Genomic DNA, 24,365 nt, shown 5'->3' with positions numbered 1-24,365 from the left:
TACTGATTGTTATTGTTTTAGTAAGTATATTTTATCAATACATGTTGATTTTGAATCCATTCAGGAATGGAAATATTGAAAGTATAATTCTGTTAATGGCATGAGTCCATTCAGAGTCCTTTATGATCCCAGATAATTCTGAAGTCAGCTGTTCTCCAAATAATCAAGTTGCAGCTATAACATTCTATCACTTCGCAATGTTCTTTGTCCACTTAGAGTCCTTGAACCACTGCATTGACAATGTACTTCAACTTGTTAAACAGGGACATAACAAATGCTTGTGGTACACAGCGTTCTCTGATTTACTCATAAGCGTTAGTTTTTCGGACGTGTAGTTGGCCCAATTCTATACTCGTATTACTGAATCGGATTTGTTTGTCACCGGAAACGCTTCACCGGAAGTGACGACAAACGAGACTTACAGTCCCTTTACAGTTAAAGGGTTTAGTTTTGCGTTGTTTATCCTCGAACCCTCCCAATACTGCATCCATTTCTGTGTTGTTTGCATGCTCAATGTTGGTGTGTAGGCTGTATAGGGGAGGTTAAAATTATTTTCAACCCCTGTTAATCTCTTAATTGCATGTTACCAACACCCTATCCACTACGTCAACTATTATGCATGTATCTAATATTTCTATTTCATGGAGACTTGTGGGTTCAAATCCCACCACTGCTGAAGTCAAAAGTAGTGCTAATTTGGTAGGTCACTGTGTTCTATTACCCGTACTATCCTTGCATGCATGATAATCTTTTTACCCAAACTATCTTTTGATATGTACAGTTATACCTTCATTCATTTGGGTGTCCATTTTACAATTCTACTACCATGATGATTGATCTAATACCTGTACTATTCAGCGTATCTACTCTAATGCATGTATCTAACATTTCTATTTCATGGAGACTTGTGGGTTCAAATCCCACCACTACTGATGTTTAATAGTCGGAAGTAGTGCTAATTTGGTAGGTCAACATGATCTAATATCTATACTATCCAGCATATGTACTATTATAGAAGTAGTGCTAATTTGGTAATACCATCCCCTTCTCCACAAACTATCTCAGTTCCTATCAGCTATAACTGCCACTTAAATCTTTTGCTCTACCTTACTATGGAGACTTGTGGGTTCGAATCCCACTACTGCTAAAAAAATCAAAAGCAGTCAATGGTTAAGTCTATGCATTTCCTAAGTTCTCTCCTCTCTTTACCTTTAAAGATTTTATCTCTTAGACTAGAAACATTGATTGCACACATTCTTGTTTATTATATGTAATTTACTGTGTTCAGACACAACTCATGCTTAAATTCTTTTTATCTCATCTGTCTTTACATTTCAGAACCAATACATAGTTTTATATAGATCTTATATAACATACATGTATCAATACTATCCTCAACAGGCTTCTCTGCAAGATCAGAATTATTGAAATACGAAACTGCTTCTCCAGCATGGTCATCTCTTCCAGAATGGCTCACTTCTTGTGCATATAACTCTTGTACATATACCTCTTGTACATATACTGTACAAAGATAAAGTTGATTTTTGAAATAGACTTATTTTATGATTGATTAATGCTCATAAGTAATACAACTTAAGACTTGTTCTGATCAACTCTAAATTTGTCTTTATTCCAAAGAAGATATTAAAGTACAAGAGATAATTTAGAAACATAAATGTCCCCTGGGTGGCAATATTGAAAAAACATCAACTTTAAAATTTAGAATATCTGTCAGTCATTGGAGTGTCTTCTACATTGTGACTTGAAATCCAATGACTCTTGACCCTGTTACCTGAAATCAATTGGGGTCATCTACTCCTTAGGGGGCATCAGTGTACAAAGTCTGTCAAGCAAAGGGATCTCAAGAATTTCATCGGAGAACACTTGGTCTACCGACTGACAGATGGGGTGAAAACCAGTATGCCCCCTTTTTTCAAGGGTATGTTTGTATAAAAACACATCTGGATTCTATTTTTACAACAGCTGCAAAAAACCCTACAAGGATGAAACAAAACAAAACACCCAGGAAGATAAAAATACAATTGTATTCTTTTCTGTGTATTTATGACCACAGGTATCTGAATTTTGATCAATAAATATATACAAAAAAGAAAAGAGAGAAAAAATACTTTATCTATATAAATATAGTATTTAGATATAGGTAGATAGAGTATTTTTTCTCTTTTCTTTTTGTATCTATTTATTGATTAAAATTCAGATATCTGTGTTATAACTTACATGTTAGTTGATAGTTTTAATTGTAATACGTTTTGAACTGGTTGATGGGGCTGCATGAATACTACACTCCACATTTTGAGGAACAACTCCCATTCGTATAGCGATGGTGACCAACACAACTTCACTTTGTCATCGCTCTTCAAGTCCTCAATGATTTGTGAAAAATAAATTATGAATGTAGAGGTAGACTTTTAAAGTGGTTATCTGATATTTGGTTGATATAAAGAAAAACTAAGGCACAAAAGTAACAAGAGGCCCACAGGCCTTATCGGTCACCTGCATACTAGTGAAAAAGTATCACTACTTCCATGGGCTATGGAATCTAGAAAAAAAAATTCATGTTCTGAATATCTAAGCTAAATTCTAATGTTCAGCAACAGTATAAAACAAGATGTGTTCTTAAAACTTCACTGCCCTCAAAAGTGCATGCAGTGATGAAAGGCTTTAAAGAATAGGTGTATTAGCATTAAAACATCTGCAAGTAAGCGATTGCATTTTATACAGTATCAGCAAACTTACACTTAAATACTGTATACTAAGTTTGGCCCCACCCTGGGGTCAAAACCCTTACTCTGGGGAAAATCAAATTTACAATTTTGGTAAAAGACTACCTGCTATATCCATTTAGTTTCAATTTAGTATCAAAAGCACTGAAGAAAATGTTATCTAAGTGTTTTACACATAAACACTATATAACAAGTTTGGTCCCATCCTGGAGACAGAACCCCTACCCCGGGGATCATGAAATTTACATTTGTGGTAGAGGCTTTCCTGCTCTACATCACTCTGCATTTAGTTTTTCTTACATGTGTGTGGTTCTTGAGAAGATTTTTTAAAATTGGACAATTTTGGGCAGTTTTTGCCCTGCCCCTAAGGCCCCAGGAGTGCAGGAATCCTGAAATTTACAATTTATGTTCCCATTGTTATAAATATGTTTCATACCAAATTTGAAAAGATTTGGAATGATAGTTATCAAGAAGTTAAAAATGTCTATTGTTCACACATTTAATAACTGACCATTTTGGTCCCACCCTGATACCAAAACCCCTTCCCCTGGGATCATAAAATTTACAATTTTGGTAAAGGACTACCTGTTCTTTCTAAATATCTATTTACTTTAAATTTAGTATCAATAGCACTAACGAAAAGGTTATTCAGTGTTTTACACATAAACACTATATAACAAGTTTGGCCCCGCCCTGGGGTCAGAACAACTACCCCGGGGATCATGAAATTTACAATTGTGGTAGAGGCCTTCCTGCTCTACATCACTATGCATTTAGTTTTTCTTACATGTGTGGTTCTTGAGAAGAATATTTTTGAAAATTGGTCAATTTTGGGTAGTTTTTGTTCCACCCCTAGGGCCCCAGGAGTGCTGGAGTCCTGAAATGTACACTTGATGTCCCTCTTGTCACAATAATGCTTCATACCAAATTTGAAAAGAATTGGGCGGGTAGTTATTAAGAAAAGGTTAAAAATGTGTAATTGTTAACGCATGACGGACGACGACGGACGAAAACCAATTGCAATAGGTCATCTAAGTTTACTCAGGTGACCTATAAAACAAGGGTGTATATAAGTATATAATATTTTGGCAAACTTTAGTTTACTACTTTTAATCTATCAGGGTCAGAGGTGTGATTTAAGCCCAGAGCCACATTATTAAAATCTTCATTGTACACGTACAAGATGCAAGATGTGTACAATAAATGAAGGTACTTGGTAGTAAGAAAATTGAGACAATAAAGTGTCACTGACATTATAGTGTACCTCTAAAATCAAGGATTTATCACCAGAATGAAATGAATGATACTTCGTTTCTCTTTCATATTTTGTTAGACGAAACATTCTTAGACTTACACGATATTGAATTTGTAAGCCATCAAGTAGAACATACATTTTCAGGTTGTGTTGAGTGGTACTGTACAACATGACTGTTTTCTGGACGAGTAAATACGTACCATTGACTGCTTTTGATTATATTTAACATGAACTGTGATAGTTTGAGGAGAAGGTGTTGGTTCATACATGTGTTAGAGTACAATGCAATAAAGGCAATTGTATTTTTAATTAAGGCCTAATTTTCACATTGTTCACAATGCGACTATATGAAACTGTCAAAATTTACTACCATCTAAAAGAGATTTTGTAAATTCGACAACATTCAATGAAACTACTAACTGTATATATATATATATATATATATATATATATATATATATATATATATATATATATATATCAAAACAAAACATAAGTTGGGTAATCATAAAAATAAAAAAAGATAAGTATGCATGCAGGGATAGTACAGGTATTAGATCATGGTGACCTACCAAAAGGCAAGATGTACATTAAGCCCCAATTTTCTCCTCAAAATTAGAATAAAATGAGGTTTCACTTGGTTTAATCATTATGATTATACACTATGGCATTGACCCTGATGATACATGTGGAAATTAGTGACGTAATATGTTCTGTGGCGTCATTTTCGTCATCTGCAATTGACAAGATTTACCGAAATTGGCTGTTTTTTATGCCTTTAAACCCATTTTTATGATAGAGCACGTGCATCAATCATAAAGATGTTTTGTGTGCATACACTTTAATCATGCTGAAAGTCAGTAATTAGCAGAATTTCGACGTGGTTGATAAATGCGCAGACTATTAAATTTAACGTTTAACCATTTCCCGCGTTCATCTGTAATACAAATTTCAACGTTGATAGTGCATATATACAAGTGTAATGAATAAATAATATGCATATGTACAGCATATTAAATTTTATAAGACTCTACGTAGTTTGCATTGAAGAAGATAGTGTGTATACAGAAAACTGGGATCTTCGACACGGCTATTTCCGATTCCAATTTTACTCGGTTTACGTTTGATACGGAAAGTTCAATCACATATTCCTTTTTATCATAAATAGTTTATGATATGAGTTATCCCTCTAAATTGATGTGCATATACTGTGCCGGCTACAATGCGTATTTTTATACATGTCTAAATACGCTGTGCCAGTCATAATATTTTAACGTACATGCAGGCTAACTTAAAGAGGATGTTGCATGTATACATGTAATTTCAAATGATATTTTAATATTGCATTAAACAATATGTCAGACACATCTAATGATTGCCCATCTGGAAAAAAAAAACCCACTCATGATACATAATATGTATGTTATTAAGTTAGAGTTTTATTATGGCTTTGGCCTGGATTTTGTTTTTAAATGCACGTCTGCAACCGAATGCAGTCTTTGTTTATAAAATAAAAAAAAATCATATTACAAATATCGAAAATGAAAGCCCGATGACTTTATCGGTACCTTTACATCAGAGCATAATAGTGCGAGAGTCCGAATGCAAAATTCGGTTATATTCTTGAAACAGGGTTGGTTAATACTGATTGTCACAAGCAAAACACAAAACGCCTGGCTTAGGTTCATCCATTTATTTATCGATGCAATCTGATGTTGATATATACACTTAAAATGTATCTTTTCGACCCTATAACAAATAAAACAGACATAAATATCGTTTCATAATAATGTACATTATATCATGCATAACTTATCAGTCACAATGAAATGATTTGACATTAAGAGTTTTAACTCTTAATCTAGATAATCTAAATATATACATTATGCTTATTTCATTATGAGTACTATGAAACTAATAAATGTCATAATATATACTAGGCAATATATTCCATTACCTCTCTATGGGACAGAGCCCAGTGCATATACTAGCTAACTGATTTAATATCAACTGGATGTTCCAGAAATAAATATGTCAATAAAAATACATAATCTTAGGACCATTATCTGTTTTATCAGTATAAAACCGCTTATTCCAAATCCTTTGACCTGAATATAAATTACAAAGTTTTACTTTTATTTGATAACTTAAACTTAAATGCACCCTTCTTTCAAAGTGAAATTAATTATACAGACATTATTATAAAGAAGTTAATACTTACTGTCCAGTCCGTATAAGGTCTAAACTATATTTTATATGTCTTGTCAGCAAACTAGAACTTTTTGTCAACTTCCTATCTCAAAATCTCTGGTAAAATTACCTGAATAAAACTGTCACAAGAGCCAATGAAAGTTCAATACAAGCCCTTTAAACTTGACCACAAACTTTTATGAGGTGGATCTATAAGTTAAAACGTGAACATTCTGCATGATAGTTTTTTATTTTTTATTTTGTTTTATTACTAAGATAAAAACACACTACTACATTTTCCCCGTAAATATTGAATTAGCAGCAAGTCAAACATACAGGCTTTAAATATATACACTTGAAATCAATTAATTACAATATCTTTTTCATAATTTACATGCTGCAGTACATGTATTTTTATGACATGCATGTTTCCTATCAAAACAATTTCAATTTCACCGATCTGTCGTTTGTATTACAAAGTTGGCGAACTTATTTAGGAGAGGTTGCTTCATGATATATGGTAATGAAATATTCACATCTACCCTGCTATCAGAGTGAAAATTTTGGTAGGGCTATTGGTATTTTGCGGAACGGAACGGCACCAATTGTGGGATACCTTAAAGGGGAATCGACTGTAAAAAGTAGAGGGTTTTAAAATGAAATACCGGATTTTAAAGTTCTAGTTACAAACATAATTGTGTATACTCCTGTGGTCATAGTGTTTGTATAATGGTTGTATCCCTATGGCTAGATGACACAGTCTACACCCCCCCCCCTCTTTCTCTCTTTTACTCTCAGTCATTGGCTCAATGAATATTTTCTTTTATAAATATAGAACTATCATGAATTGATAATATAAATTACTTCAATAAGTTGCAAGTTTTAGAAATTAATGGGCAAATTATTATTTGATTTCAGATTGTGTAATTTATAATACATGTATAAAGAGGGGGATTACAATTATATTAAAATTGCGTTGTTCAGGGGTATTTTTAAAAACAATTGAATTACGAGAAAATAGCAGTTGTGGACAGATCAATGCTATCAAAACTCTAGAATACAGGGTTTCCTCAAGATCTAAAAAATGCCATTAGGTACTGGTTGTTATCAAAACACCTTTCTGGAATCCCTCCAGACCACAGTCTCTTCAGATGCCACTCCACCTGAGATCTATTGTTAAATGTTTGATTGACAGACGGCTAACAATTTGGGGGTGTTAACTTAAAGTTGGGTCTTTAAATCCACCACTGGTCTTTATTAATTAAATGTACGAAAGAAAAAAATGTCACAGTAAGTATGAAAGCAACATTAGCAATTGCGCCGCGGTTTTAGATAATTCCTTGTACTACAGTAACTGTTTTCCCCCGAGTTTCCTTGCAAAAGTATGTGAAATAACTTTTGAGATAAAACGATAAATGCTATGCGTGTCACATTCACTTACAGAAATTTGACTAGAAATGGCGTGTAGAGACGCCTGATAATGAAACTTTTTTTTTTCAAAGTGCTTCTTTAAATTTACATTTAATCAATTACCCGAAGATCAGTATATATAATTTTCCTTGCCAATTGATTTATGAAAAATATAAACTTTTTTCTGAAATGCAATAATTAAATCTGTGTATAATTCTATTAGAATTTACCATTCGTGTTAAAGTATGAAATAAAAAGACGTATCTTTATAGGGTTAAAAGTGTAAATAACACACACACACACACAAAATAAAAATAAAATGTGATAATATATTTATATATAATATTGGGGACGAGTTGTCTCAAGAGAAGGGGGCGAGTTGTCTCAAGAGAAGGAGGCGACTTGTCCTGAGAGAGGGCAAGTTGTCATAAGAGGGGGAGTTGTCTTGAGGTCGAGTTGTCAATGTTCGTTAGTTAAAATGCTTAAAACAAAGCTGGTCTAATCCATAACAATCCAAACATCAAGTGGGACATAAAAATAAGATAGACTATATCTTTTTTATCTAATTTAAAATATATATACATATAATACAAGTCATAAACTCAGAATAATGCTAGTAATCTAAATTTTGACTTACATAGACAATTTCTACGAGATGATGCTACTTGTGATTTGTGTGGTCACCCTCCTGAAAATGCTTATCATTTTTTCTTTGAATGTGTTCAGTACTCAGTACAAGGAATTGCTCTTTTAGAGTCAACAAATGCAATACAACTACAAGTTCCAATATCATTAAAGTTATTGCTGAGTGGTGATGAGACTCTTGGGTTCAAAGATAACATAAAGATTTTTGAATATGTTCAGAAATATATTATAGAAAGCAAAAGATTTTTAAAATGTATTTAATACATATGTATTTGTTATGTATGTCTATTCTTATCATGTTTGAGTCGGTACTCTCATTTTTTTTTCTCTCCTGTTGTACTTATTCATTTTTCTTCCACTATTTTATTTGATTTAATTTTTTCTCTTTTGTATGTCATTTAGAACCCATTAACCACCCCACATTTCTATTTTGTTAGCCTATTTTTCATATCAAGAAATCATAATACTTATATAATCTTTATATTTGGAATGACTTATTATCCTTCTACTTCATAGCTATATTGTAATGTCTTATGTGTATAATTATGTGGACTTTACCTTGTACCTTAAAGGAGAAGGCTTATATAGGCATTTCCTGCTGCCTCATCTGATAAAATACTATTCATATTGACCTGACATCGTTGGTTTTCTCTTCAAGACTCTCTTCAGAAATGAGATGTGAAGCCCTCAATTGTGTTACAGGGGAGATGTGAAGCCCTCATTGTATACCAGGGACCCTTCATTATCTCCTCCTAATTAGCACCTAGGGAGAAGGATATGGATATGGGCCCACCTTCAATTTATTTTGTGTCGATAATCAGTGGCGGATCCAGGATTTCCGAAAAGCGGGGAGAGGAACACATGTGAAATTCAAGTATTAGTCAGAATATTCAGCCATTTTGAGTGTCAGATCTGGAGTTTCCATCTATATATGCCAGTACCCCTCCCCTTCTCTATCCGCCACAAATACTGGACATATTTATTAACGTACACAACATTTCTCAATAAACTTCTTCAATATCTTTTTTTTAAAAAAACAAAGTTTATCCCGAACAGATTTGTTATTATCAAACATTAAGACGCGCACAAAACACACTTAGGACCTACTTTCTGTAACATCGAAATATCGTCTGTACGATAGATCCTCTTTAAAATGTTCACTACAAATCACTGTACACTGCCCTTGTTAGCTTTACAAAACGAGCCCGGGCTGCTCGCTGACACTGCTTTTTCGGGAAAACATGCACCGAAACTCCGCCTGCTTGTCTTTTACTACAACCTGCCACAACGCGCACATCCGTCCTTTATTTTTACTAGCCATTTCGAGGTTATGATCACAATCGAGCTCTACTAATTTTGCATCGATAATGGCGCCAACGGTGTTAGTAGACGTCACTTCCGGTAGAGTTCGTTATCGTAAAGGTGTGGATTAACAATATTTTGAAAATTCATGCAATAACCCGCATATTAAAAAAAAGCACTCAGTGCTCAAACTTTTTTTTTTTTGTTCTTTATTATGTAAATTTAAAGAAGCACTTTGAAAAAAAAAAAGTTTCATTATCAGGCGTCTCTACATGCCATTTCTAGTCAAATTTCTGTAAGTGAATGTGACACGCATAGCATTTATCGTTTTATCTCAAAAGTTATTTCACATACTTTTGCAAGGAAACTCGGGGGAAAACAGTTACTGTAGTACAAGGAATTATCTAAAACCGCGGCGCAATTGCTAATGTTGCTTTCATACTTACTGTGACATTTTTTTCTTTCGTACATTTAATTAATAAAGACCAGTGGTGGATTTAAAGACCCAACTTTAAGTTAACACCCCCAAATTGTTAGCCGTCTGTCAATCAAACATTTAACAATAGATCTCAGGTGGAGTGGCATCTGAAGAGACTGTGGTCTGGAGGGATTCCAGAAAGGTGTTTTGATAACAACCAGTACCTAATGGCATTTTTTAGATCTTGAGGAAACCCTGTATTCTAGAGTTTTGATAGCATTGATCTGTCCACAACTGCTATTTTCTCGTAATTCAATTGTTTTTAAAAATACCCCTGAACAACGCAATTTTAATATAATTGTAATCCCCCTCTATATACATGTATTATAAATTACACAATCTGAAATCAAATAATAATTTGCCCATTAATTTCTAAAACTTGCAACTTATTGAAGTAATTTATATTATCAATTTATGATAGTTCTATATTTATAAAAGAAAATATTCATTGAGCCAATGACTGAGAGTAAAAGAGAGAAAGAGGGGGGGTGTAGACTGTGTCATCTAGCCATAGGGATACAACCATTATACAAACACTATGACCACAGGAGTATACACAATTATGTTTGTAACTAGAACTTTAAAATCCGGTATTTCATTTTAAAACCCTCTACTTTTTACAGTCGATTCCCCTTTAAGGTATCCCACAATTGGTGCCGTTCCGTTCCGCAAAATACCAATAGCCCTACCAAAATTTTCACTCTGATAGCAGGGTAGATGTGAATATTTCATTACCATATATCATGAAGCAACCTCTCCTAAATAAGTTCGCCAACTTTGTAATACAAACGACAGATCGGTGAAATTGAAATTGTTTTGATAGGAAACATGCATGTCATAAAAATACATGTACTGCAGCATGTAAATTATGAAAAAGATATTGTAATTAATTGATTTCAAGTGTATATATTTAAAGCCTGTATGTTTGACTTGCTGCTAATTCAATATTTACGGGGAAAATGTAGTAGTGTGTTTTTATCTTAGTAATAAAACAAAATAAAAAATAAAAAACTATCATGCAGAATGTTCACGTTTTAACTTATAGATCCACCTCATAAAAGTTTGTGGTCAAGTTTAAAGGGCTTGTATTGAACTTTCATTGGCTCTTGTGACAGTTTTATTCAGGTAATTTTACCAGAGATTTTGAGATAGGAAGTTGACAAAAAGTTCTAGTTTGCTGACAAGACATATAAAATATAGTTTAGACCTTATACGGACTGGACAGTAAGTATTAACTTCTTTATAATAATGTCTGTATAATTAATTTCACTTTGAAAGAAGGGTGCATTTAAGTTTAAGTTATCAAATAAAAGTAAAACTTTGTAATTTATATTCAGGTCAAAGGATTTGGAATAAGCGGTTTTATACTGATAAAACAGATAATGGTCCTAAGATTATGTATTTTTATTGACATATTTATTTCTGGAACATCCAGTTGATATTAAATCAGTTAGCTAGTATATGCACTGGGCTCTGTCCCATAGAGAGGTAATGGAATATATTGCCTAGTATATATTATGACATTTATTAGTTTCATAGTACTCATAATGAAATAAGCATAATGTATATATTTAGATTATCTAGATTAAGAGTTAAAACTCTTAATGTCAAATCATTTCATTGTGACTGATAAGTTATGCATGATATAATGTACATTATTATGAAACGATATTTATGTCTGTTTTATTTGTTATAGGGTCGAAAAGATACATTTTAAGTGTATATATCAACATCAGATTGCATCGATAAATAAATGGATGAACCTAAGCCAGGCGTTTTGTGTTTTGCTTGTGACAATCAGTATTAACCAACCCTGTTTCAAGAATATAACCGAATTTTGCATTCGGACTCTCGCACTATTATGCTCTGATGTAAAGGTACCGATAAAGTCATCGGGCTTTCATTTTCGATATTTGTAATATGATTTTTTTTTATTTTATAAACAAAGACTGCATTCGGTTGCAGACGTGCATTTAAAAACAAAATCCAGGCCAAAGCCATAATAAAACTCTAACTTAATAACATACATATTATGTATCATGAGTGGGTTTTTTTTTTCCAGATGGGCAATCATTAGATGTGTCTGACATATTGTTTAATGCAATATTAAAATATCATTTGAAATTACATGTATACATGCAACATCCTCTTTAAGTTAGCCTGCATGTACGTTAAAATATTATGACTGGCACAGCGTATTTAGACATGTATAAAAATACGCATTGTAGCCGGCACAGTATATGCACATCAATTTAGAGGGATAACTCATATCATAAACTATTTATGATAAAAAGGAATATGTGATTGAACTTTCCGTATCAAACGTAAACCGAGTAAAATTGGAATCGGAAATAGCCGTGTCGAAGATCCCAGTTTTCTGTATACACACTATCTTCTTCAATGCAAACTACGTAGAGTCTTATAAAATTTAATATGTTGTACATATGCATATTATTTATTCATTACACTTGTATATATGCACTATCAACGTTGAAATTTGTATTACAGATGAACGCGGGAAATGGTTAAACGTTAAATTTAATAGTCTGCGCATTTATCAACCACGTCGAAATTCTGCTAATTACTGACTTTCAGCATGATTAAAGTGTATGCACACAAAACATCTTTATGATTGATGCACGTGCTCTATCATAAAAATGGGTTTAAAGGCATAAAAAACAGCCAATTTCGGTAAATCTTGTCAATTGCAGATGACGAAAATGACGCCACAGAACATATTACGTCACTAATTTCCACATGTATCATCAGGGTCAATGCCATAGTGTATAATCATAATGATTAAACCAAGTGAAACCTCATTTTACTCTAATTTTGAGGAGAAAATTGGGGCTTAATGTACATCTTGCCTTTTGGTAGGTCACCATGATCTAATACCTGTACTATCCCTGCATGCATACTTATCTTTTTTTATTTTTATGATTACCCAACTTATGTTTTGTTTTGATATATATATATATATATATATATATATATATATATATATATATATACAGTTAGTAGTTTCATTGAATGTTGTCGAATTTACAAAATCTCTTTTAGATGGTAGTAAATTTTGACAGTTTCATATAGTCGCATTGTGAACAATGTGAAAATTAGGCCTTAATTAAAAATACAATTGCCTTTATTGCATTGTACTCTAACACATGTATGAACCAACACCTTCTCCTCAAACTATCACAGTTCATGTTAAATATAATCAAAAGCAGTCAATGGTACGTATTTACTCGTCCAGAAAACAGTCATGTTGTACAGTACCACTCAACACAACCTGAAAATGTATGTTCTACTTGATGGCTTACAAATTCAATATCGTGTAAGTCTAAGAATGTTTCGTCTAACAAAATATGAAAGAAAAACGAAGTATCATTCATTTCATTCTGGTGATAAATCCTTGATTTTAGAGGTACACTATAATGTCAGTGACACTTTATTGTCTCAATTTTCTTACTACCAAGTACCTTCATTTATTGCACACATCTTGCATCTTGTACGTGTACAATGAAGATTTTAATAATGTGGCTCTGGGCTTAAATCACACCTCTGACCCTGATAGATTAAAAGTAGTAAACTAAAGTTTGCCAAAATATTATATACTTATATACACCCTTGTTTTATAGGTCACCTGAGTAAACTTAGATGACCTATTGCAATTGGTTTTCGTCCGTCGTCGTCCGTCATGCGTTAACAATTACACATTTTTAACCTTTTCTTAATAACTACCCGCCCAATTCTTTTCAAATTTGGTATGAAGCATTATTGTGACAAGAGGGACATCAAGTGTACATTTCAGGACTCCAGCACTCCTGGGGCCCTAGGGGTGGAACAAAAACTGCCCAAAATTGACCAATTTTCAAAAATATTCTTCTCAAGAACCACACACATGTAAGAAAAACTAAATGCATAGTGATGTAGAGCAGGAAGGCCTCTACCACAATTGTAAATTTCATGATCCCCGGGGTAGTTGTTCTGACCCCAGGGCGGGGCCAAACTTGTTATATAGTGTTTATGTGTAAAACACTGAATAACCTTTTCGTTAGTGCTATTGATACTAAATTTAAAGTAAATAGATATTTAGAAAGAACAGGTAGTCCTTTACCAAAATTGTAAATTTTATGATCCCAGGGGAAGGGGTTTTGGTATCAGGGTGGGACCAAAATGGTCAGTTATTAAATGTGTGAACAATAGACATTTTTAACTTCTTGATAACTATCATTCCAAATCTTTTCAAATTTGGTATGAAACATATTTATAACAATGGGAACATAAATTGTAAATTTCAGGATTCCTGCACTCCTGGGGCCTTAGGGGCAGGGCAAAAACTGCCCAAAATTGTCCAATTTTAAAAAATCTTCTCAAGAACCACACACATGTAAGAAAAACTAAATGCAGAGTGATGTAGAGCAGGAAGGCCTCTACCACAATTGTAAATTTCATGATCCCCGGGGTAGTTGTTCTGACCCCAGGGCGGGGCCAAACTTGTTATATAGTGTTTATGTGTAAAACACTGAATAACCTTTTCGTTAGTGCTATTGATACTAAATTTAAAGTAAATAGATATTTAGAAAGAACAGGTAGTCCTTTACCAAAATTGTAAATTTTATGATCCCAGGGGAAGGGGTTTTGGTATCAGGGTGGGACCAAAATGGTCAGTTATTAAATGTGTGAACAATAGACATTTTTAACTTCTTGATAACTATCATTCCAAATCTTTTCAAATTTGGTATGAAACATATTTATAACAATGGGAACATAAATTGTAAATTTCAGGATTCCTGCACTCCTGGGGCCTTAGGGGCAGGGCAAAAACTGCCCAAAATTGTCCAATTTTAAAAAATCTTCTCAAGAACCACACACATGTAAGAAAAACTAAATGCAGAGTGATGTAGAGCAGGAAGGCCTCTACCACAATTGTAAATTTCATGATCCCCGGGGTAGTTGTTCTGACCCCAGGGCGGGGCCAAACTTGTTATATAGTGTTTATGTGTAAAACACTGAATAACCTTTTCGTTAGTGCTATTGATACTAAATTTAAAGTAAATAGATATTTAGAAAGAACAGGTAGTCCTTTACCAAAATTGTAAATTTTATGATCCCAGGGGAAGGGGTTTTGGTATCAGGGTGGGACCAAAATGGTCAGTTATTAAATGTGTGAACAATAGACATTTTTAACTTCTTGATAACTATCATTCCAAATCTTTTCAAATTTGGTATGAAACATATTTATAACAATGGGAACATAAATTGTAAATTTCAGGATTCCTGCACTCCTGGGGCCTTAGGGGCAGGGCAAAAACTGCCCAAAATTGTCCAATTTTAAAAAATCTTCTCAAGAACCACACACATGTAAGAAAAACTAAATGCAGAGTGATGTAGAGCAGGAAAGCCTCTACCACAAATGTAAATTTCATGATCCCCGGGGTAGGGGTTCTGTCTCCAGGATGGGACCAAACTTGTTATATAGTGTTTATGTGTAAAACACTTAGATAACATTTTCTTCAGTGCTTTTGATACTAAATTGAAACTAAATGGATATAGCAGGTAGTCTTTTACCAAAATTGTAAATTTGATTTTCCCCAGAGTAAGGGTTTTGACCCCAGGGTGGGGCCAAACTTAGTATACAGTATTTAAGTGTAAGTTTGCTGATACTGTATAAAATGCAATCGCTTACTTGCAGATGTTTTAATGCTAATACACCTATTCTTTAAAGCCTTTCATCACTGCATGCACTTTTGAGGGCAGTGAAGTTTTAAGAACACATCTTGTTTTATACTGTTGCTGAACATTAGAATTTAGCTTAGATATTCAGAACATGAATTTTTTTTCTAGATTCCATAGCCCATGGAAGTAGTGATACTTTTTCACTAGTATGCAGGTGACCGATAAGGCCTGTGGGCCTCTTGTTACTTTTGTGCCTTAGTTTTTCTTTATATCAACCAAATATCAGATAACCACTTTAAAAGTCTACCTCTACATTCATAATTTATTTTTCACAAATCATTGAGGACTTGAAGAGCGATGACAAAGTGAAGTTGTGTTGGTCACCATCGCTATACGAATGGGAGTTGTTCCTCAAAATGTGGAGTGTAGTATTCATGCAGCCCCATCAACCAGTTCAAAACGTATTACAATTAAAACTATCAACTAACATGTAAGTTATAACACAGATATCTGAATTTTAATCAATAAATAGATACAAAAAGAAAAGAGAAAAAATACTCTATCTACCTATATCTAAATACTATATTTATATAGATAAATTGTTTTTTCTCTCTTTTCTTTTTTGTATATATTTAGTGATCAAAATTCAGATACCTGTGGTCATAAATACACATAAAAGAATACAATTGTATTTTTATCTTCCTGGGTGTTTTGTTTTGTTTCATCCTTGTAGGGTTTTTTGCAGCTGTTGTAAAAATAGAATCCAGATGTGTTTTTATACAAACATACCCTTGAAAAAAGGGGGCATACTGGTTTTCACCCCATCTGTCAGTCGGTAGACCAAGTGTTCTCCGATGAATATCTTGAGATCCCTTTGCTTGACAGACTTTGTACACTGATGCCCCCTAAGGAGTAGATGACCCCAATTGATTTCAGGTAACAGGGTCAAGAGTCATTGGATTTCAAGTCACAATGTAGAAGACACTCCAATGACTGACAGATATTCTAAATTTTAAAGTTGATGTTTTTCAATATTGCCACCCAGGGGACATTTATGTTTCTAAAATATCTCTTGTACTTTATTATCTTCTTTGGAATAAAGACAAATTTAGAGTTGATCACAACAAGTCTAAAGTTGCATTACTTATGAGCATTAATCAATCATAAAATAAGTCTATTTCAAAAATCAACTTTATCTTTGTACAGTATATGTACAAGAGGTATATGTACAAGAGTTATATGCACAAGAAGTGAGCCATTCTGGAAGAGATGACCATGCTGGAGAAGCAGTTTCGTATTTCAATAATTCTGATCTTGCAGAGAAGCCTGTTGAGGATAGTATTGATACATGTATGTTATATAAGATCTATATAAAACTATGTATTGGTTCTGAAATGTAAAGACAGATGAGATAAAAAGAATTTAAGCATGAGTTGTGTCTGTACACAGTAAATTACATATAATAAACAAGAATGTGTGCAATCAATGTTTCTAGTCTAAGAGATAAAATCTTTAAAGGTAAAGAGAGGAGAGAACTTAGGAAATTCATAGACTTAACCATTGACTGCTTTTGATTTTTTTAGCAGTAGTGGGATTCGAACCCACAAGTCTCCATAGTAAGGTAGAGCAAAAGATTTAAGTGGCAGTTATAGCTGATAGGAACTGAGATAGTTTGTGGAGAAGGGGATGGTATTACCAAATTAGCACTACTTCTATAATAGTACATATGCTGGATAGTATAGGTATTAGATCATGTTGACCTACCAAATTAGCACTACTTCCAACTACTAAACATCAGTAGTGGTGGGATTTGAACCCACAAGTCTCCATGAAATAGAAATGTTAGATACATGCATTAGAGTAGATACGCTGAATAGTACAGGTATTAGATCAATCATCATGGTAGTAGAATTGTAAAATGGACACCCAAATGAATGAAGGTATAACTGTACATATCAAAAGATAGTTTGGGTAAAAAGATTATCATGCATGCAAGGATAGTACGGGTAATAGAACACAGTGACCTACCAAATTAGCACTACTTTTGACTTCAGCAGTGGTGGGATTTGAACCCACAAGTCTCCATGAAATAGAAATATTAGACACATGCATAATAGTTGACGTAGTGGATAGGGTGTTGGTAACATGCAATTGAGAGATTAACAGGGGTTGGAAATAATTTTAACCTCCCCTATACAGCCTACACACCAACATTGAGCATGCAAACAACACAGAAATGGATGCAGTATTGGGAGGGTTCGAGGATAAACAACGCAAAACTAAACCCTTTAACTGTAAAGGGACTGTAAGTCTCGTTTGTCGTCACTTCCGGTGAAGCGTTTCCGGTGACAAACAAATCCGATTCAGTATTACGAGTATAGAATTGGGCCAACTACACGTCCGAAAAACTAACGCTTATGAGTAAATCAGAGAACGCTGTGTACCACAAGCATTTGTTATGTCCCTGTTTAACAAGTTGAAGTACATTGTCAATGCAGTGGTTCAAGGACTCTAAGTGGACAAAGAACATTGCGAAGTGATAGAATGTTATAGCTGCAACTTGATTATTTGGAGAACAGCTGACTTCAGAATTATCTGGGATCATAAAGGACTCTGAATGGACTCATGTCATTAACAGAATTATACTTTCAATATTTCCATTCCTGAATGGATTCAAAATCAACATGTATTGATAAAATATACTTACTAAAACAATAACAATCAGTAGTGCATTTTTTATTTATACTAAACTATTTGACACACACGTTTTATTTTATTCATAAAGAGTTTGCAAAAAATAATAAATGAAGAAAAATCTATTAAAATTAAAACAAACCGAGTGCTTGATTCCAGACGTGGGTTTTGCGGGAATTTGCTGTGGAGCACATGTTGATCCTGCATTCAAAGTTGAAAAATAAGTGATTGCACCATTACATGTAGGTGTTATCTCAAGGAAGTTATTGTAAGTCTTAAATCAAAGTCACGTTCTTGAATTTAGTTTAAACTAATATTTTTCTATAGCCTACACAAAACTGTATTTATACAATTTGAAACTGGTTTAGGGAGAGAGGGTAGAAAAATTCAATGCGAATGAAGAAGGTTTGTTTAATAATAATATTCCCAGTAAACAATCAATACAGTTGTACGAACCTTAAAACATAACGTATTACATGCATGTTATCAAATCATACCCCCACCCCCACCCCCCTCCACCAACTACCAACCGAATCTCAATCATTCATGAATTCACTTTCAAAAACAAAAATTTATTGTTTTATAATATTAAATACTATCACTTCTCTTTGAAAATTGTGCAAGTATTACATTTATCAAGGTCTAGCTGCAATAATGTAGGCCTCTCCGAGTTTATTAATCTGACCCCCCCCCCCTTTTTTTTATTAAAAGGACTGCAGGGTTGGACAGTTAAAACCACCCCCGGTTTTAGCCACTGGTTTTTACCGGTTTTAACCGTCCCGGTCAATACTTCCTAAGTGGTCAATACTGGTCAATTGTGATTTAAACTTTTTTGTACATTTCTTGCAAAGATAAAGATAAATTAAGTCTTTTCATTATATGGATCAATTGTTGATTAATATTTTTCATCAGATAATGAAATGTAATTTCATAAGTTTGCTATATTTGGTTTGCTGAAACTGACCAAAATATCTTCAGTACCAACCAGAGGGTCACAGTTCTATAGCATAGCTTGACAATTGGAGACAGACCTGTTAATACATGTACCTGGACAGATCAAGAATAACAGGTAGCTGGACATTACCTGAGCACAGGAAGCAGAGTTGACAGGTGTTAATAAGCACAGGCTGGGACCAGAGATGACGAATATGCTTGTTATATCTTATATAAATCTCATGTGGCAAGATCTTTCATTTTAGCATGTCCGCTGACCTTGTGACTTTGAACTCTGAGTTTGACCTACTGTTTAGAAAACATAACCTACTAAGCATATCCGAAACTATTTAGGTAGTGCTTTCATATTCTGTGTATAGATTCTTCGACAAGACGTTCTGACACAATGGTGTTTGATTTTTTGACCTTGGAGTTTGACCTACTTTTGAAAAAACCTTGACCCATTTAATATCTCCTGAACTATTTTAGAGTTTTTATATGTTGTATATACCTTGTTATACTTTGTTGTTTGACCTAATGACCTTGAACAATGGCAGGAAAAAGATGGCTCAGGTGAGCGATATGGCCATAGGCGTAGCTTGGGTTCAAACAGTACCGAGGCAGGGGGGGGGGGGGGGGGGGGGGGGCTGCGCCCCCCAGTAGCTATCGACATTTTAACAACGTAAAAGGTGTTTTTTTTTTTTTTTTACCGAGGCAGCTGCCTCAGTTGCCTCAATGGAAGCTACGCCACTGGTGGTTCATTGGCCTCTTGTTTGACAGCGTACATTTCCAATTATTTTTTACATTCAAAAACTATCTTTACAATCAAAAGTAAAATATGTTGGGTATACCCCCTATTTTTCAAGTATGTAAGCTTGAACAAGAGAAGGCAACGAGCGTTGACAGTCACATCCCATGGTAAGCCCATATCTTGATCAGGTAATCGGAGTAATCCGTAGTCAAAATTAGTATGTGAAGAACATCCTCACAATTGGTATGTACTGTGACTCGTCAGACAACATTTGACCCTATGAATTGAACCCGTGTAGAGGAGGACGAACACTTGCTACCCCCCCCCCCCCTTCACGACCCTTTACAATTTAAGATAGTGAACTTTGAGTAAAGATCGTCGGTGTGTGTGTGTGTTTCCTTGTAGCCCTACAGGATTTTGAAGTTTGAGTTTATTTAGGTTTTAAAATTTTATTGATTTTTCTTTTATTTTGCTTGTCAAGAATTATAGACAACTGTGAAGTCAACTTCCTATAAGACTGTACTCTCCTTTACTTTGAAAAATTTGCTATGAGCTTGTAATGCCAATCCACCAATGAATGAAACAACCATTCCTGAAGATATACCAGGTAGCAGACAGATATCTGCCTGGGACTGAAAAAATATCACTAATTGTACCTCATTTTGAATTCATGCCATAATTTATTTCTTTTATAGATATAAATGCGAGCTGACTAAGCTAACACCAGCTTGGATTTATTTCTGCTGTTAAATATCACGAAAACAATATTCAAATATTACCGGTAAGATATATATAAACTCTGCAAATTGATATACTTTTATAATCTATTTAATTTACATGGCACACATTTTTACAAACACTTACGAAGTTGACGTGTCTTTCATTTTACCTTGGAAAATTCTACATTAAGAAAACATTGTGTTTATTTGTTTAAGTTCATGTAATTGTATCATTGCTACTGCTTGCTTAGATTTCCGGAATAATCAGATAATTAATTCGTTATATCGAGATAGTTAACTCGAAATAGCGAGATACTAACTCGTTATAACGAGATAATTAATTCGTTTTAACAAGATAACTAACTCGTTAAACGAGATAATTAACTCGTTAAACGAGATAATTAACTCGTTATAACGAGATATTAACTCGTTATAACGACATAATTAACTCGTTATAACAAGATGATTAACTCGTTATAACAAGATAATTAATTCGTTATAACGTTATAACTAATTCGTTATAATGAGACACTAACTCGTAATAACGAGATACAAACTCGTTATAACGGCATAATTAATTCGTTATAACAAGATAACTAACTCATTATAACTAGATAAATAACTCGTTATAAGATACTAACTCGTTATAATGAAATAATCAACTCGTTATCATGAGATAATTAACTCGTTATAACGAGATAATGAAATATTTACGAGTATAAAGAGATAACTAATTCGTTATAACGAGATAACAACCCGTTATAACGAGATCATTTACTCGTTATAATGAAATAATTAATTCGTTATAACGAGATACTGAAATCCTTATAACGAGATAACTAACTCCTTTTCACGTTTCAAAAATAAGTCTATCCCGCTGTCGTAGTAGTCATCATGAACTACGTTTACTCCTTGTATAGAAAAACTTAGTTGTTATTCCTCAAAGACAGGTTAGCACAGTACCCTGGATATCGGAATGGTTGTTGATAATTAACTCGGTATCCCTGAAAGGCAGGTCTAGCATAGGGCTCGCTGGGTGGTAAAGCTTATCTGGTATCCCTGAAAAGCAGGTGACTTTAGCGCCCGAGAACCCGGGCTAGTTGAGCCTTGATGATTAACACGGTATCCCTGAAAGGCAAGTCTAGCATAGGGCTCGCTAGGTGGTAAAGCTTATCTGGTATCCCTCAAAAGTAGGTGTTTATATCGCCCTGAATCTGAAGTTAGTTTGGCCTTAATAATTAACTCAATATTCGTGTAAAGCAGGTTTTGAGGATTGCTCTTTTTAATTATTATCATTATTATTTACAGTATTTATATAGCGCATTATAAAATGAAAAAAAATACTCTAAGCGCTTTACATTAAAACAACAATAAACTACAATTAAAAATTGAACATATCTAAAACAGTGTAAAAAAAAAATATTCGTTTTATTAAAAGAATATGAATTCTAGCACTGGCTTACACAAAATCGTGATTAAACTACATAAAATACATACAAAAAGGTTTCATAAAAAAGAATATTAATACTGTCACTGGAAATGGTTTACATAAAATCGTGATAAGCAAGTCTGAAGAAGTAATTAAGTTTTTAAATTTTTCTTGAAAAGTTCGAAAGAATTTTCGTTGCAGATGTAACTTGGATGGTTATTCCAGAGTGGGGCGGTTGCTTTGTCAAACCTTATGTCGCCATACGTTTTGGTCTTAACTCTTGGTGTTTGAATAAGCGGGTCGTAAAGACTTTGATGGATTTATGGACTGACCAGTTCTTCAAGGTAGACAGGTGCAAGACCGTGGGGAGCTTTAAATGTGTACATTAACAGTTTGTACTGAACCCTGAAATGTACTGGAAGCCAATGGAGTTTCACTAAAACTGGTGTTATGTGCTCATTTTTCTTAGTTCTTGTAATCAGCCGTGCTGCTGAAATCTGCACACGCTGTAACTTTGACACTATGCCAGAATTAACACCATAGAAAAGGGCGTTTCCATAGTCTAAACGCGAAGTCACTAGCGAACTGACCAAAGTCTTCAGTAATGAATGGTCTTATGCGTCCAATGTTTCGGATCTGAAAAAGCATGCACCTAGGTTTTTAACAAACGAAACATCATGCCCAACGGATCCATCAAACCAAACAAGAGATGACAATCTTTGAGTTCGTTCACTCGATGTCGAGGCGCAAACACGATAAGTTCGGTTTTGTCCTGGTTTAATTTTAACATATTTGAGCTCATCCACACACTTATATCTGACAAGCAAGCCTCAAGGCGTCTGGATATATTGTTCCAGTTATCGAGCGGCTTGATCACTAGATAAACTTGAGTGTCATCAGCGTAGGTGTGGTAGCTAAAATTGTGGCGTCGACATATTATGAGTTATAATGCTGAATGAAAGTTTTGTGTTGATTTTGTGTACTGAATGAGGGAGGGGGTAATTAAAATAATTTCCATGATTAACTTTCGATCAAAAATACCCTTCTGTAAACTAAATTCACATAGTTTTTACGCCCCCCCCCCCCCCAACGACCCCCTAAACTAGATATGATGAGTGTTTAAACTATAACCGATTAGCAAGTAAGAACAAATGAGTATAAATAACTCTGTAACTATCAACTGTTCATTAAAATATTATTAGCAATATCGTCATATGGTTTTTTCGACTAATGTGTTTACAATCAATGTCGGATGAGAGAAACTTACAGAGGTTTACCCCCCCCCCCCCTCCCCCTAACTATGTGAATTTAGATTTTTATCAGAAATCAATCTTTTGATGTCGCCCCTTACAGTTTTTGATATCAAATTTCTTACTGTTTTTGACATCTGAGAGAATTAGGATTTGATTAATTATGTTAATGTGGAAAATTGCTATTTTACAGTAAAATTAGAAAGAACTATGAATTACAAGACTATTTGAAATTTCCAATTGCGAAAGTAGTACGCTCTAGATTAACAAAACTAAGAATATCTGCCCACCCTTTAGAAATTGAAACTGGTAGATATTCAAAACCATGTATTCCAAAAGAATGTCGTTTTTGTCAGTTTTGTAAAACTACTGTTGAAGATGAGTTACATTTTTTATATGACTGCTTCATGTATAAAGATATAAGAAAGAAATATTACCCTTTGAACATCTACAATTCAGACGATGATATATCAAAGGAAAACCATTGTAAAGTACTATGCAATCCTGTCAATGTAGTTCATGCTAGAAGGTTTTGTGAATTTTTACATGAATGTTTTGAATTGCGCACCAAAAGTAGAGTGCTATAACTACATTTAATTTATGTAATATGCAATACTAAATTGCATACATAGTCTAATATCACAGGTACATATCAAATATATACTTGTATTTACATATATGTAAATGAACTGTTAGTAATTAGTTTATTGTCATTATATATTTCATATTGTGCAACATGATTGTATGCCAACATGCTTATTGAATCAATAAAATAATTGAATTGAATTGAAATAATATTCTGTATACTTTCTATCAAATCGTATTTCTCTCCATATTGCGTTCATTGCTTTATTTATTTCTTACATTCTTAATAATTGAGCTAATT

Source organism: Ostrea edulis, chromosome 8 (genome assembly GCF_947568905.1).
Source record: "Ostrea edulis chromosome 8, xbOstEdul1.1, whole genome shotgun sequence".
Taxonomy (NCBI): Eukaryota; Metazoa; Mollusca; class Bivalvia; order Ostreida; family Ostreidae; genus Ostrea; species Ostrea edulis.
Note: the sequence above shows the minus strand (reverse complement) of the source record.